This window comes from Cryptomeria japonica, chromosome 3 (assembly GCF_030272615.1).
Source record: "Cryptomeria japonica chromosome 3, Sugi_1.0, whole genome shotgun sequence".
NCBI lineage: Eukaryota > Viridiplantae > Streptophyta > Pinopsida > Cupressales > Cupressaceae > Cryptomeria > Cryptomeria japonica.
In genome coordinates, this window is record NC_081407.1 from 688,452,646 (window position 1) to 688,466,367 (window position 13,722).

Here is a 13,722-nt window from a genome sequence, read left to right on the forward strand (position 1 = left end):
TTGGGTGGCAAAGCTTTGTAATGGTTTGATGCATTTTGTTTTCTTTACAATTGATAAATTTGGGTCATGCTTTTATTGACTATTTTTCTAGATCTCTTGTTTACATATAGATAGTATGAACTTAACGACTTTCTCTCATGAGCATATTTACACCAAGATAGGGGACAAAAAGTGGCCAAACATACAATTTAGAACACAATGTGGATGCACTCCAAAACATGTTTATCAGCCTTTCTCTCACACAATGATTCCTTTTAGTTTTAGTTGAGGCTCGTGAAGGTTTAGGATCAATGGACATAGGCTTCTTTTCTTCCCTTATAGGGGAAACAATGGAAGAAATCCCAATAGGTTGAGATATACTTGATACTAAGCGCTTTCCTTTGTAGGAAGTAGGAGGCGAAATTGAGGCATATATAGGAGGAATAGAAGGAGTAGGAAGAATACCAAGTCCATTATGAGGAGGGGGAATATCCATGGGTGTAGGGTCTCTAGGTTTACTCAAGGCCATTATCATCTCATTTTTCTATTTTTGATAAGATAAGAAAAGGATGTCATTTCGAGGTTTAAGAGGTTCAATTTATTAGTCCTAAAGTCATACACTTAGCTCACCGACACACAGTCGGTTTACACTTGAACATTCAACAAACTCATACCGGTACATTGAACCTAATGTCGACACACAGTCCTTTTACACACTCTACTTGAATTGTTTAAGTTACCGGTTAGCACTCAGTTTGTTTTATATATTACCGGTATCTCCTTGTTGAAGTAAAAAGAGTTTAAATCACCGATTCACCCCCCGCTCAGTGATCCATTGTGTCCAAGATAGTCGCATTAGGATAGAAAGTGTATGCGGGAAAAGCGGGTCGATAGAACTCAATATGTGAAAAACGGAGCTCTATGAAGCCTTGCTCACACACTCACAGGACTTCTTGGTGCAAGCTATGGAGTAATGAAGTATTACTCAGCTTCATGTCTACAAAAAGTAATGCATAAGTCTTTTGGAGTTGTACGTTTGTCAACAAGGTTCACAAGATCATTAGATTCTATACCAAGGTCATTAGGAGAAAAATTAAGAGACTCACTCAACAACATTGGTAGAATGAGAAGGCAACAGACTGGTAAAGATTTGGAGGTTTTAATTAGGATATACATATTTATTCCTTTGTCATTGGCATGAGCTATAGATATAGTATTGTTATCAATAAAGTATTAGATCTTATTTTTCAATTGGTAACATTTCTCAATATCATGACCAAGTTGACAATGATATTGACAAAAAGCTTTAAGATCATGGTAGGTTGGCAATGATTTAGAATTGTCAATTGGTTTGATGGGAGGAAGTTGCAGCACATTAGCATTCATCAACCTCAACATTATACTATGCAAAGACTCAGAAAGAGGAGTTAATTATTTTCTAAAGTATTTGGATAAAGGGGCCACACCTGATGTCGTGGTTGCCACTTGAGTGTTGATGTTGTCATTTATCTTGATGAAACTTTTGTTTGGTTTGAACTTCATAAACGATTTTTGAGCACTCTCGTTCTTATCAACCAGAGCCATTGAAGAGGATGATTCAAATTGACTCACTTGAAGCTGATAATTATGAAGCATTGTACACAACTGCGTAAAAGAAGCGAACTCATAAAATAGAAGCTTATTTCTAATATATTTTTGTAAATTAGCAATAAATAAAAATTGAACATCATGATCAGGCACATGATAAGCAATTTGTGAATGCAAAAATTTATATCTACCAATAAAATTGGACACTTTTTATTTAACTCCTTGCTTACAATGAATTAAATTAGTCAAAGTAATCTTAGGACCAATGTTATTTAAAAATTGTTGAATGAAAGCATTAGCCAATTGTTGAAATGAATGAAGTAATAGAATAAGGAAACAAAGAACAATACCATTGCAAGGCTTTATCTCTACATGTTCTAGTAAATAGTTTAGTCATAAGTCTTTGGTCATGAGAAAAATCACTACTTAAAGTTTGAATTGTCTTCACATGAGTCAAGGGGTCACCTTTTCCATTGTACACCTCCAATTGAGGAACTTCCATATTCTTAGGGGGAACCGCACAGATAATGTCATCAGATAGTCGGCTCGCTACATCAAATGTGGGAACATTAAACTTGGATTGAGTTATGGAGGCCAATTGGTGTTGTAAAGATGTAGTAGTTAGAGCTAGGTTATTGATGGTTGCTTCGGTAGATGGATTGAAATTAGACATATTGGATTTTGATGGAGGAGTAACATTGTTGTATGTTGGTGGAGGTTGAGAATAAGGAGGGGGAACATTATGGTACGTTGGTATGGGAGATGGGTGTGAAACAAATGGAAGACTCATGAAAGGAGGAATATAAGAATATTGATTTATGGGATTGCCCTAGGGACTAACATATGTAGGATTAACGTTTTGTGTGGAAGTAGTCATGATAGAAGATGTAAATGTAGGCACGCTAGGCAAGGATGTAAGCATAAGAATGGAATGGTTAACTTGGCTAGTGGGTTGAAAATAACCAAGAGCTTCAACACAAATTTTGATTGGCATAATATTAGTATCAACAATATAAACAAGGCCATGCAACAAATCCACACCAATCTTATCATTTTGCACCATTCTTTTTAATCCTTCAATCAAGGGGATTTTCTCACTATCTAGGTTTTGTTGACGCATGCATTGTTGAAGATTCTTAAATTCATTATGAATCTACTCCAATTGGTCAATAGTAACCCTAATTATTGGTTCATACACATCATGACAAGTGTCATTAGAATGGCGATAAGTGGTGTCATTTGTTGGAGTAGAGGAAGAACCAACATTCGCATGGAATAAGTTATCCAACCAAGGCTCCATATCCTTAGTGTTTAAACCTTGGGAAGCGTTAATTATATAAATCTTTCTCACAAGAATTTCGTATCTAGGACTAATGATAACAAAAATCATGTACAAAGGAGGAAAATTTGGATGCAAAGATTGAAAACTATGATTAAGCAATGCAATTCTTTGTAAAAATGATTGATTAACCAATAAATTAAACAATGTGAATTGTGATATTGGATATTACATACTTATAAATCTAAAAATTACATATCATAATAATTAGATCTGAAAACATAACTGAAAATTTATGCAACCCACAAGTCAATTTTAGAATTATAAATTACGGTTTTTATAAAATTAACCACTAAATTTATGTAATTCAATTGTAAATAAAATTTATGAGTGCAAACCTTAATGTAAAAGTGCATACAAATCATATCTGAGACAATAAATAAACAACAAGCATGAAAGAAGTCAAGTTCACCAAAATGTAATGGTGAGAAAATTAGGGTTTCACAAGTTAGGTTTTGTAAACTAGGAAATGACCTAACTTTCTCATGCCAAAACATTAAAAGGGGAATAAATATAATAGATCCAACCTAAATATTATTAGGAAGAGGTTTGAATGTTGATTTAAGGCTTATTACCCTTTTGTTTGAGTTGAAAATGCAATTAAAATTGTATAGTTGAATCTAGGGCAAGTATTTGGGATATTGAAGTAAATTGATAAAAACATAATGTTTCAGACGTCCCACAAAGCCATAGACATGGATCTGGGTATAAGAAGAGATTTAGAATATGTACCTGAAAGTTTGACCTGATTTTTCGGGACTAGGTAGTAGAGATTCATCCTAGTCCTCTGAATTTCACTCCATTAAAAGTTGAACCTATTTGGCGTCATCAACTCTATCAAAATCTCTGAGTAGAGCTCTTAAGTCAATTCCCTACACCAAAGAGAGAGGAAAAATGTTGTGGATAGGGGTTTTCCTTGGGTCAAACCCTGATTTAGGAATTAATCTTGAAATCGAAATAGTAATTGTAATGAAAATTGCAGCAAGATGCTTTCCTTTCAAGGGAAAGGCCAGATTTGAAATGAAATACTTGTAATTTAAATGTATACCTTGATGAAGCTTGTTTGGATCCTCATGCAAAGGTTTTAGGATGTCTTGTAGAATGTCTTCATAGAAGGTTGATCATGAAATCCATCTTGAATGCTTGAACTTGACTTGAATTCTTCTCCAATGCTTGATGAATGTATGATTGCTTGCTCACTTGAATTGAATTTTCTAGAGTGTAATTTAGATTGTAAGATGGCTTAGGTTTTAAATGAGAGGGATAGACCTCCTTTTATACTTGATTTCCCAAAAATTAATTGAATTTCTAGAGTACATCGACACAGGATCCAATTTATCGCTCAATTGATGTGAGGACCAAATTTGGGTCCTAATTAAGAGGACCAAGGCATTAGGAACCCTAGTCCTAAGCTAGGACTAAGGTGCCTTGAGATAGAACCAGACGCCCAATGCCCTAGTTTTGAGAATCAAGAATAAAATTCGGGGAGAAGGCAAAGAAGGTGATGAAATTGTAAGTTTGTAGGTTGTGTGAGTAGAATCAAAATAGTCATCAGGCATTAGAAGAAGAAGCACCAAGGTGAGGTCTAGGTGAGGATGAAATTGTATGTGGATACAAGTTTTGAGAATCAAGAGTCAAATTCGAGGAGAAGGAAGGGAAGGTGATGGAATTGCAAGTTTGTAGGTGGTGTGAGCAGAATCAAAATAGTCATCGAGCATTAGAAAACAAAGCACCAAGGTGAGGTCTAGGTGAGGATGAAATTGTATGTGGATGCAATTTACGATGCTACAAAACTGATAAAAGTTTCGCCTAGAAGTCATATTTTGGCGGCAATAGTCCAAAGAAATCTAGCTACAGGAAGGGGATAGGAATACTAAGTTCTTCCATAAAACAACCATTGCCAACAAAAGCAAAAATAGAATCTTTGAAATTAGGAAGGAAGATGGTGAGATGACCCACACCGAGGAGAATATTAATATCGAATTCATTGGCTTTTTTGAGGCACTATTGAATAAGGAAGAAGATATCAATAGACTTAAAAAAGATAAGATTTTGAGCAACATTTCCATAAGTGTTGGGATATTGTTGGGAATTATGTAATTCAATTTGTGGAGGAATCTAGGAGGGAAATGACAATGAATTGAGAGCTTTGAATTACACCTTTCTAGCATTAATATCGAAGAAAGACACCTAGACAATGAGTGACTTTAGAACTATTTCTTTATGCAATACAACATATAAGATAATCATCAAATTGATGGAAAATAGGTTAAAGCAGGTATTGGAGGACATTATATCACCCAAGAAGAGTGGTTTCTCTCCTGGAAGATCTATAGTGGAAGGCATCATCACCACCCATGAGGCATCCATACTGCCTGAAAAATCAAAAGGATGAAGACATGAAGGGGGATGGATTATTGTAGGAAGATTGTTATTTCTATCATCATGTTATTTATTTCCACTTTGTTAAGTTGGGAAGAATTATTCTCATCATCTAAAGCTTCACTTTTACTCAATGGTGTGTTAGGTGATATATCATGAAGGAAATGCATAACATCATCTTGTCTCAAAATGCGTTGATGGCTAAGATGAGATCTTCGAGAATGAAGAGGATCTAAATTGATTGACGTGCTACGATTTTGATTAGCTTGTTGCTCTTACACCAAAGTAACCTTGTGAGAGGTGAATTTATTATTACTCTTGAATGCTACATCTCCATTAGAGAGATCATTGATAAAAGTATTAACTATTTCCTCATAAATAAGAGATACTCTAGAAGTGGTACAAGTATAATACATCTCAACATCATACCTAGAAGGATTATCAAAGGTATCACTTGAAACATCCACTAAAGCTTTTATGAAATCCAAACATTCCATTAACTTTAAAGATAGAATCATATAGCAACATGAAACATGTATGAAAGATTTAATAAATGAAGTGAATGTAGGAATCATCTTTGAAACCCTTACTATACAATACATTAGAGTGCTATGGATGAATGCAAGTAACATCAAGTGAAAGAAACCATCATTCAACGCATGATTTTGATAAATATAGCTAATAAACAATGTAATCACATGTGATATTGTAAATCAATCAAATTTTGTAAATTGCAGAATGAAAAATTAGATCTAAAAACACCCAATTAGAATTATGCAAGATGTAAGAAGTATTGGGTTCACCAAAATTTAGAAGGTGGTGAAAATGGGATCTACTAATCTTATTATGTAATCTAGGAACCAAACACATTTACCACCTCAATACATTTGGGATTAATCATGTAAATTAGGAATCAAACACGTTTGCCACCTCAATACATTAAGGAGATTATCAATAGGCCCAACTTCAGACCTAATGAAAAGAGTTGGGCACTATTGATTGATTATTCTCCTTTGAATTGAATTTATTTGATTTGAAAATGATGAAGACTCGGGCTAATAATGTAAAATTGATAGCAAACAACATGAACAAAAACTTTTAGATTAGATTGTAGACTCTAGGTGTAGATCTCCAAATGAGAGTTAAAGAAAAACTTATGCCTACAATTTGAGCTCAAAACAGTCAAACTATGGGGCTAGGCAACCTAGTCTAGAAGGTTTCAGATGCGGATATGGATAATAGTTTCAAAATCAAAATGTTACTCAAAATATTCTCTTGAAATTTCGTCTAAAAAGTGTCAAACACTATTCAATGATTGCCATTGTCAAGGGTTTTTTACTTCTCCAAAATCCGGTTCTATTTGTCTCAATCTTCCCTTTCTATATCTGCATTCCTTCTCTTCTAAATATATCACGTGCACACACACGAAAGAGGGAAAATGGTGTTGGGTTGATAGGGGTTTACCTAGGTCAAACTTCTGGTTTGGAATTAACCCTTGAATGAAGATAGATAGAAAGGAAAACTCTGAAGAAAAATGTTGGATCCATGATATTATACCTCAAGCTTGATGTTGTTGATGATGGTGATGATGCAATTCACTTTAAATAAGACCCTCAACTTTTGATGCAATAACATGACATGACTAGGCATAAAAGAATCGATCATGAAAACACACTTGCATGAAGATTGTTGCAACTTGCAACTCCATAATGCTCAAATCTAAAGAAATTCACTCATACTTTCTCTAGAAAGTGATCTTAATAATGCTCAATGTTGTAAGATGTGTAATTATGAAAATGAAATAGGAAAGATGCTCTTATATAGGGTTTTCAAGGTATTTCATAAATTAGGTTGACCTCCAATACTCATACTAAAATATTGAGATTGAGAATCAACTGGAGGGAACCAGTAAATTGACATATTTAAAAAAGTGCCCAAAGTGGGAGGACTATGGTGCCTAACACCCTATTCCACTAGGACAAGGGTGCCTAGCTCCCTAGTATACCTAGAAAGGGGTGAAAAAAAGGTGGCAAATGTGTACTCAGGCTCACAATAGGAATTTTGATCACCATATCATCATATGACTTTAGTTTTGTAGCGCAAAGCTAGAAATAGGCTTGGAAAAGAGCTAGAAGGAGACACACTAAGGCAAGGGCATAGAAAGGTGTGTAAAATTGTAAGGGGTTACAATTTACGACACTACAGTATATATAATCAAAGTCACATGCATTGGTGGCTAATGAGCCTAAGGAACAAAAATAATCAAACGAACCTAAAAAATAAAAGAAGAAAAAGAAAGCCCAAAACAAATGAAACATTATTAAATTTTGAATGCTTTTCTTAAAATGAGATTCATCTAAGAAGGAAAATCCCCCTATATACATATTGTAAAATATTAAGGCATGATGAAAATCAATGCTATTCAAAATATTTAGATTGACTCCTCTTCTAAAGAAGAACAATATCAAATTGCCTTCAAATTTGGCATCATCTTCATCTTTTTGTAGGTCTAAGAATCATAAGAGTAAGGCCCTTGTTATTGTTGCAAATTCTAATTCAAGTAGATAGACCTGTTGAATTTTACAACACAAGCCTTAAAGATCAAACAACAAAGTAGAACACCTTCTAAAAATGAGAGTAGCAAGAAAAATATGTCATATTCCTCAAAAGCAAAGATTATAGGATGAAATTACAATGCATAATGATGTACTTATATAGAGATCACAAAGATTCACTAAGTTGAATTTAGGAGAACTAAAGTGAAAGCACAAGGAGCTAAAAAAAGCTCAACTATTGCTAAATTAGAAGCATCACTAAGCTAACTAGAAGCAAGCACTCCTAAATAAACTTAAGCAAAAAAGCATAACTAGTAGTTAAAAAGCAACTAATAGTTAAAATTCTCTAACACCTCCCCTTAAGTGAAACTTAAGGTGAAGTAAAAAACCTCTAAATGTGTGAATACAAGAATGGGTCCCGACAATAAAGGCATGATGAGGTACCCATGTACAAACCAACGCAATGCAATCTCCCACAAACAAAGAAAAGGGGAAAAACCATGTGGGAGAAAAATCCTCTCCAAAAGAGAGAAAAAGAGAAGGAAGGACTAAGAAGCCTCCAAGAAAATGTCCTAAATGAATAGGAACATAAACAACATCCTCGAAGCACAAAAAAATTGTAGACAATTATTGAATGATAACTACTATAGTGTTGAATGAAGAACCTCCTCTAAAACCAAGATCATGATCGGGATCAAGAAGACAAGAATCTACATGAATTCTCCCAACGACACTACTCAAACAATCAGATGGTGAACAAAGGCAAGACATCTGGCAATCAAAGATACAGATGGCACATGAATCTTCACGAGTGGCCCCAATGACTCTACTCAACCATGCAAGAGTAAACTACTAGTCATAATAGTCTAAAGAACACTTATCAATTGAGGATAAGTCACCTCCAAAAAATTGGAATGCAAGAGAGTTTGTATGGTAAAAGCTCTGTCTCACCGAAATATAGCCACATTATTTGGCTAGTACATAGGAACAAATACTAAATACGTAGCTCACTCCAAAGCAAATCCAAGGAAGCATTATCACTAATAGTAGAAACCCTCCAATAATGTTAACAAGGGAGATGCACGAAAGGTCCACTGAAACTGTGTGTCACCATGAAGTGCATGAAAGAGAAACTGAATGTGCACAAGGAAGTACCTACAAATAAAATTGGGTATGCAACCAATGCACACATGCATGGGACAATAATATTTAAGATTCAATGTCGTCATGGAGGGACACTCACCAGACAAATATGCGATGGCAAAACAAAAGTCACTACATAACCTTCCATGGAATTTTGTAATATGTAGTGCATGTACAAAATAGAGCACAATTGAATGTGTGAAATCAACAAAAACCATACACAAGAGTGCACTTTATCTTAGTGGGTCTACAAACAAATAAGTGCATGAAAAGGATATTCAACAATGCCCAAATAGGGTAAAGTTTTGGAAATATGTGTAGGACATCCCAAGGGAAGTCATCTGAAATAAACAAAAAGTCTCCAAGAGCCAAAATGACTAGGTAATCAACCATAAAGTGAAAACACAAAAGACTAAATAAAAATACCTAGAGCTAACTTTAAAAAATTGTAGCAGATTCAAATAGAGTATTGAATCACCTTTCTAATAATATTTGGTTTTTGAAAAATGGAGTCTAGATGTTCAAGTTATGACCCAAGAAGCATGAAAATAAAGACTGGGTTTGGAGGCCTAGTACAGAATCGGTGTTAGAACTAGTTATTTGACTATCTCATGTGTGTGATTTCAAGCCTATATGACCAAGTTATTGCCAAAAAATCAACTACATGTCAATTAGGGCTTGGAAGGCTTGAAGGGTTTCCAAAAAATGAAATTTCCAAAAATAGAAACTTTTTGAAAATAGAGAATTTCCAAAAATAGAAAAATTTTGAAAATACAAAGTTTTTGAAAATATAAATTTTTCAAAAATGGAAAAAAAAATTTGAAAATTTTCCAACACCCGTTTTTCTCCAAAAGATGATAAAAATTGTCCACTTCCAAATCCACACAAGAAGGCAAACCTGGTGACCTTCCAATGCTTCTGAGAAAAGAAACCCTCAAAGCTTGAGAAGTGGTTTGTTGAATCCACACTCTGATACCATGTTGAATTTTGCGACACAAGCCTACAAGATCAAACAACAAACTAGAACACCTTCCACAAACGAGAATAGCAAGAAAAATATACCATTTTCCTCAAAAGAAAATATTAGAAGATGAAATTACAACACATAATGATGTATTGATATAGAGAGCACGAAGATTCTACAAGCTAAATTTAGGAGAACTAAAGTAAAAGCATGAGGAGCTAAGAAAACCTCAACTATAGCTAAACTAGAAGCAAGCACTCCTACATGAACTTAAGCAAAAAAGCATAAATAGTAGTTAAAAAGTCATTATATGACTCTATTATGGGATATAATTCTTTATTTGAGACTTGTTCTATGTCGTGTATTCTAAATTGTAATAATACTCCTTTGTGTGTGTGTGTGTGTGTGTGTGTGTGTGTGTGTGTGTGTGTGTGTGTGTGTGTGTACAATGTTAGAATACACATAGTGGGATAGGCAAAAGTGTTGAGTTTGCATCTAAGTATGTGGTTATTAGAGATTTATTGGGTAGTGACATTGTTGCAATTAGGGAGGTAGAGATAATCATTGGAAAGTAGATTTCTTCTCACATTTTTCTTCTATTACTCCTTTGGTAAATCTTCATACTCAATCATCTAGTATGGAAATTATAAATGAGCAATATAGTCACCTAAACCACCAATCCCTTTCACCAAATGAGGCTCTAAAGTCATGTGCTAACATTCTTCCATAATCCACTGGTACTTTTATAAATTTTCATGCCACCTATCTACAAATATTCAAAGATTCTTTAGATCAAGTTCATATCAATCTTGTTGATCCACCTTGTTTGGTCACCTATTTGCTAGGCACTTCACATTTGTTTTTAGAGCCCCATCTTTGGGATTTGAGGACAATATTGACAACTTGTTCTTGTTCATGATAATGCTTCTATAGTTGTATTTTCTTCATCTTTGATTGTTGCACTTCAATAGTCTCCATAATGCTTTGACTTGTCACTATCATTAGGCAAGTCAATGAAACTCGATCCAATCTTGGCACTTCTCATCACTAACTTGGAAACAAATACAAAATTACTAGAGATTCATCTTCCTTTTTCTTCCTTATTTTCTAGATTGGGAAGGCCTTATATGTTCACCTTTGGATTTCTTTCTTCCTGAAGGGAGAAATATTGTTCAATAAGTATGTATTGTCTCTAGCAGTCAAAGTCCATCCACCATCAACATAGGAAGCATCACATATTGAGGGTCCTAACTAATCTCTTTGTTCATTCTCTTTTAGGGGACTTCTCACTAATAATGGTTGACTCTATTTAAAGGCACTCAGGTAGCTATGTCAATCAGTCATATGCCTTGATTTATACCTCTAATTGAGACTTATCTAGTGTAGGTTGAGTTAGACTGCATCTATCATGCTAGATGGAGTGAGTTACTCCCCTCCTAGTTGGGAGCTAATATCTCACCTCTTGGACATGTCATCTCCTTAACTCATGGATCTAAGAGACTTATACATTTGTGCATTACTCTTTAAAAAATACTCCATCATTGAATATACATTTTTTATTCGTTTGACTAGTTTTGTGATTAATTCATATGCATTAGGCCTTGGGTAAATTTTTTGTTTATATGACAAATCTATATGCATTCTACTATGACATAATCCCTTTTATTTCTTGTGAGTAGTGGATAGTGAGTTTGTTTGCAATGATGTCAAGGTATGTTCTTAAACTTAAATATTCCACCAAAATTTTAATATTTTTCAATTGATTGGGTTTAACCACCACACACACTTGTAGTCAAATGGTAACAATGTATTATGTTGTTATCCATCTAGTATAAATGTGTGTGATGTTTTAATAATATTTTGAAAGCATATAATCTATAAGGTGTATTATTATTGTTTTGAATTGTTTACAGTCATCACAATTCTAACCCACAAATGTGTGATAATTAAGTTGGGTCTTCCAACCAACCAATCGAATCAACATAAATAGTCTCTAAGTGCCAATCCAATTAGGCTATGTTTACGAGTGTTTCTTTCTTATGGGTCTACAAATCATATTCATTGTTATTTCAAAGTTAAATATTGTTTCACATGATTTATGTTCAACATTTTTGTTCCTTGTTTGTTGTAACTTCTCCCAAAAAATGCTACAAATGTTTACTATACATGTGCTTCTATTTTCGCAGCTCAAAAAAGTATTTCATCCTGCATAAAATATGCTACAAATTTACCATGTGTATTTTATCTACAACACTTCCCTTCTAGCATGAGCCTTTGACACCAAAATTGCATGCTCTCTTTGTCACAACCTTGTAATTGCATGTACATTTTTCTTCATTTTTTGTAGATTTATAATTAATTATTTGTAGACTATCACAATATTTTTACTTCTTACATGATTCCCATTAGTATAGTACATAGTCTTTAAAAAGTGAGTTCCTTATCAAAGGCCTCAGTTTGGTCTTTTGGTGTGGACTCAAATTCACCAAAATTTGGTTTTGGTTCTAAGCTCTTGGACTTTCGAGTTTATTAATCTTCAGATTGGAGTAATACATAGTTGATTTGTTTACACATCAACATTTAATGGAATACACTATTGAATCATTCCTTGTAATATCTATCATTACATTCCTTTTATCATCCAATTCCAACCCCATGAGACACTCATTGAGGTAGATTACATCCACTTTCTTCTTGTTTTTGCTATCAAATATTTTGTTGTGAAACTTCTTGTTTTTTATTAGATAAAAAAAGGTTTTTAAGGGACTTGAAACCCTGTACAAGACAGGTTTTAAAATGGGCTTCTGCAACCCACAACATGAGATATTCGATCAGGTTCACAAAACATAATAGAACCGAGTGACCAAACAAAACAAAGAAAGGGCAGAGACCCCAAAGAGAAAAGCAGCCTGAAAAGTTAAACCAAACCATGAACCAACTGCAAGCAGACCATAACAAACAAAGGGCAGCAGAGAGACAAAAGCAAAGAAAGTTCCAGCTGCCCACAGGGTAAAGACAACCCACCTAACTTAGGATTTCCCTATGGAACTTCTTGTTGTAGAGGGGTTGTAGAGTAGCATAATTTGGCCTAGTGCCATAATCAATAAAAGTGAAATCCTTGTAAGTTGCATCACAAAACTAGGTAAACTTGTAAAACTTTTCCTTATTGTGAATTAGGCATGAAACCACAACAATGAACTTTTTAATATATTTGTCCACAAAATTACATATTCATTTAACTTAATATTTTTCTCATTTTATTTTATTCGATATGTAGATTAAATATTAGTACTCAAACCAAGAACGTGATATGTAAAATTAACAACAATGTTTTTAATTAAGGTAAGAAGGGCTCTGAAAGGGCCCTAAACCTTTTACAAAGAGAAAGATATAGCATGATGTGTGGTGAAACACCAACAACTATGATACAGCAAAAACAAAACTTAAAACATCAGCAAGACAACAAACCTAGAGTAGAAAAGCAGCCAACCCAAATCAAGGTGGTGTAAAAAAGTGTTCTAAAGTAGCTTTTCTCTCAAAATTCTAGGATCATACAAGCTTATGATCTTGACTTATTAAGGGAATCATACAACCTTCCATTTTTCCATGACACAATAAACTAAGATCCATAACTCATTTAGAAGGTGACGAGTTTGTGTGAAGATCTTGGAAAATGACATAAGAATTAGCTAGAGTCCTCAAATTGTCAATTCTCTTTTACTCCCTTTAAACATTTTGAGTCACTCTTCAACATCATCTATCCTCTTCCAAAA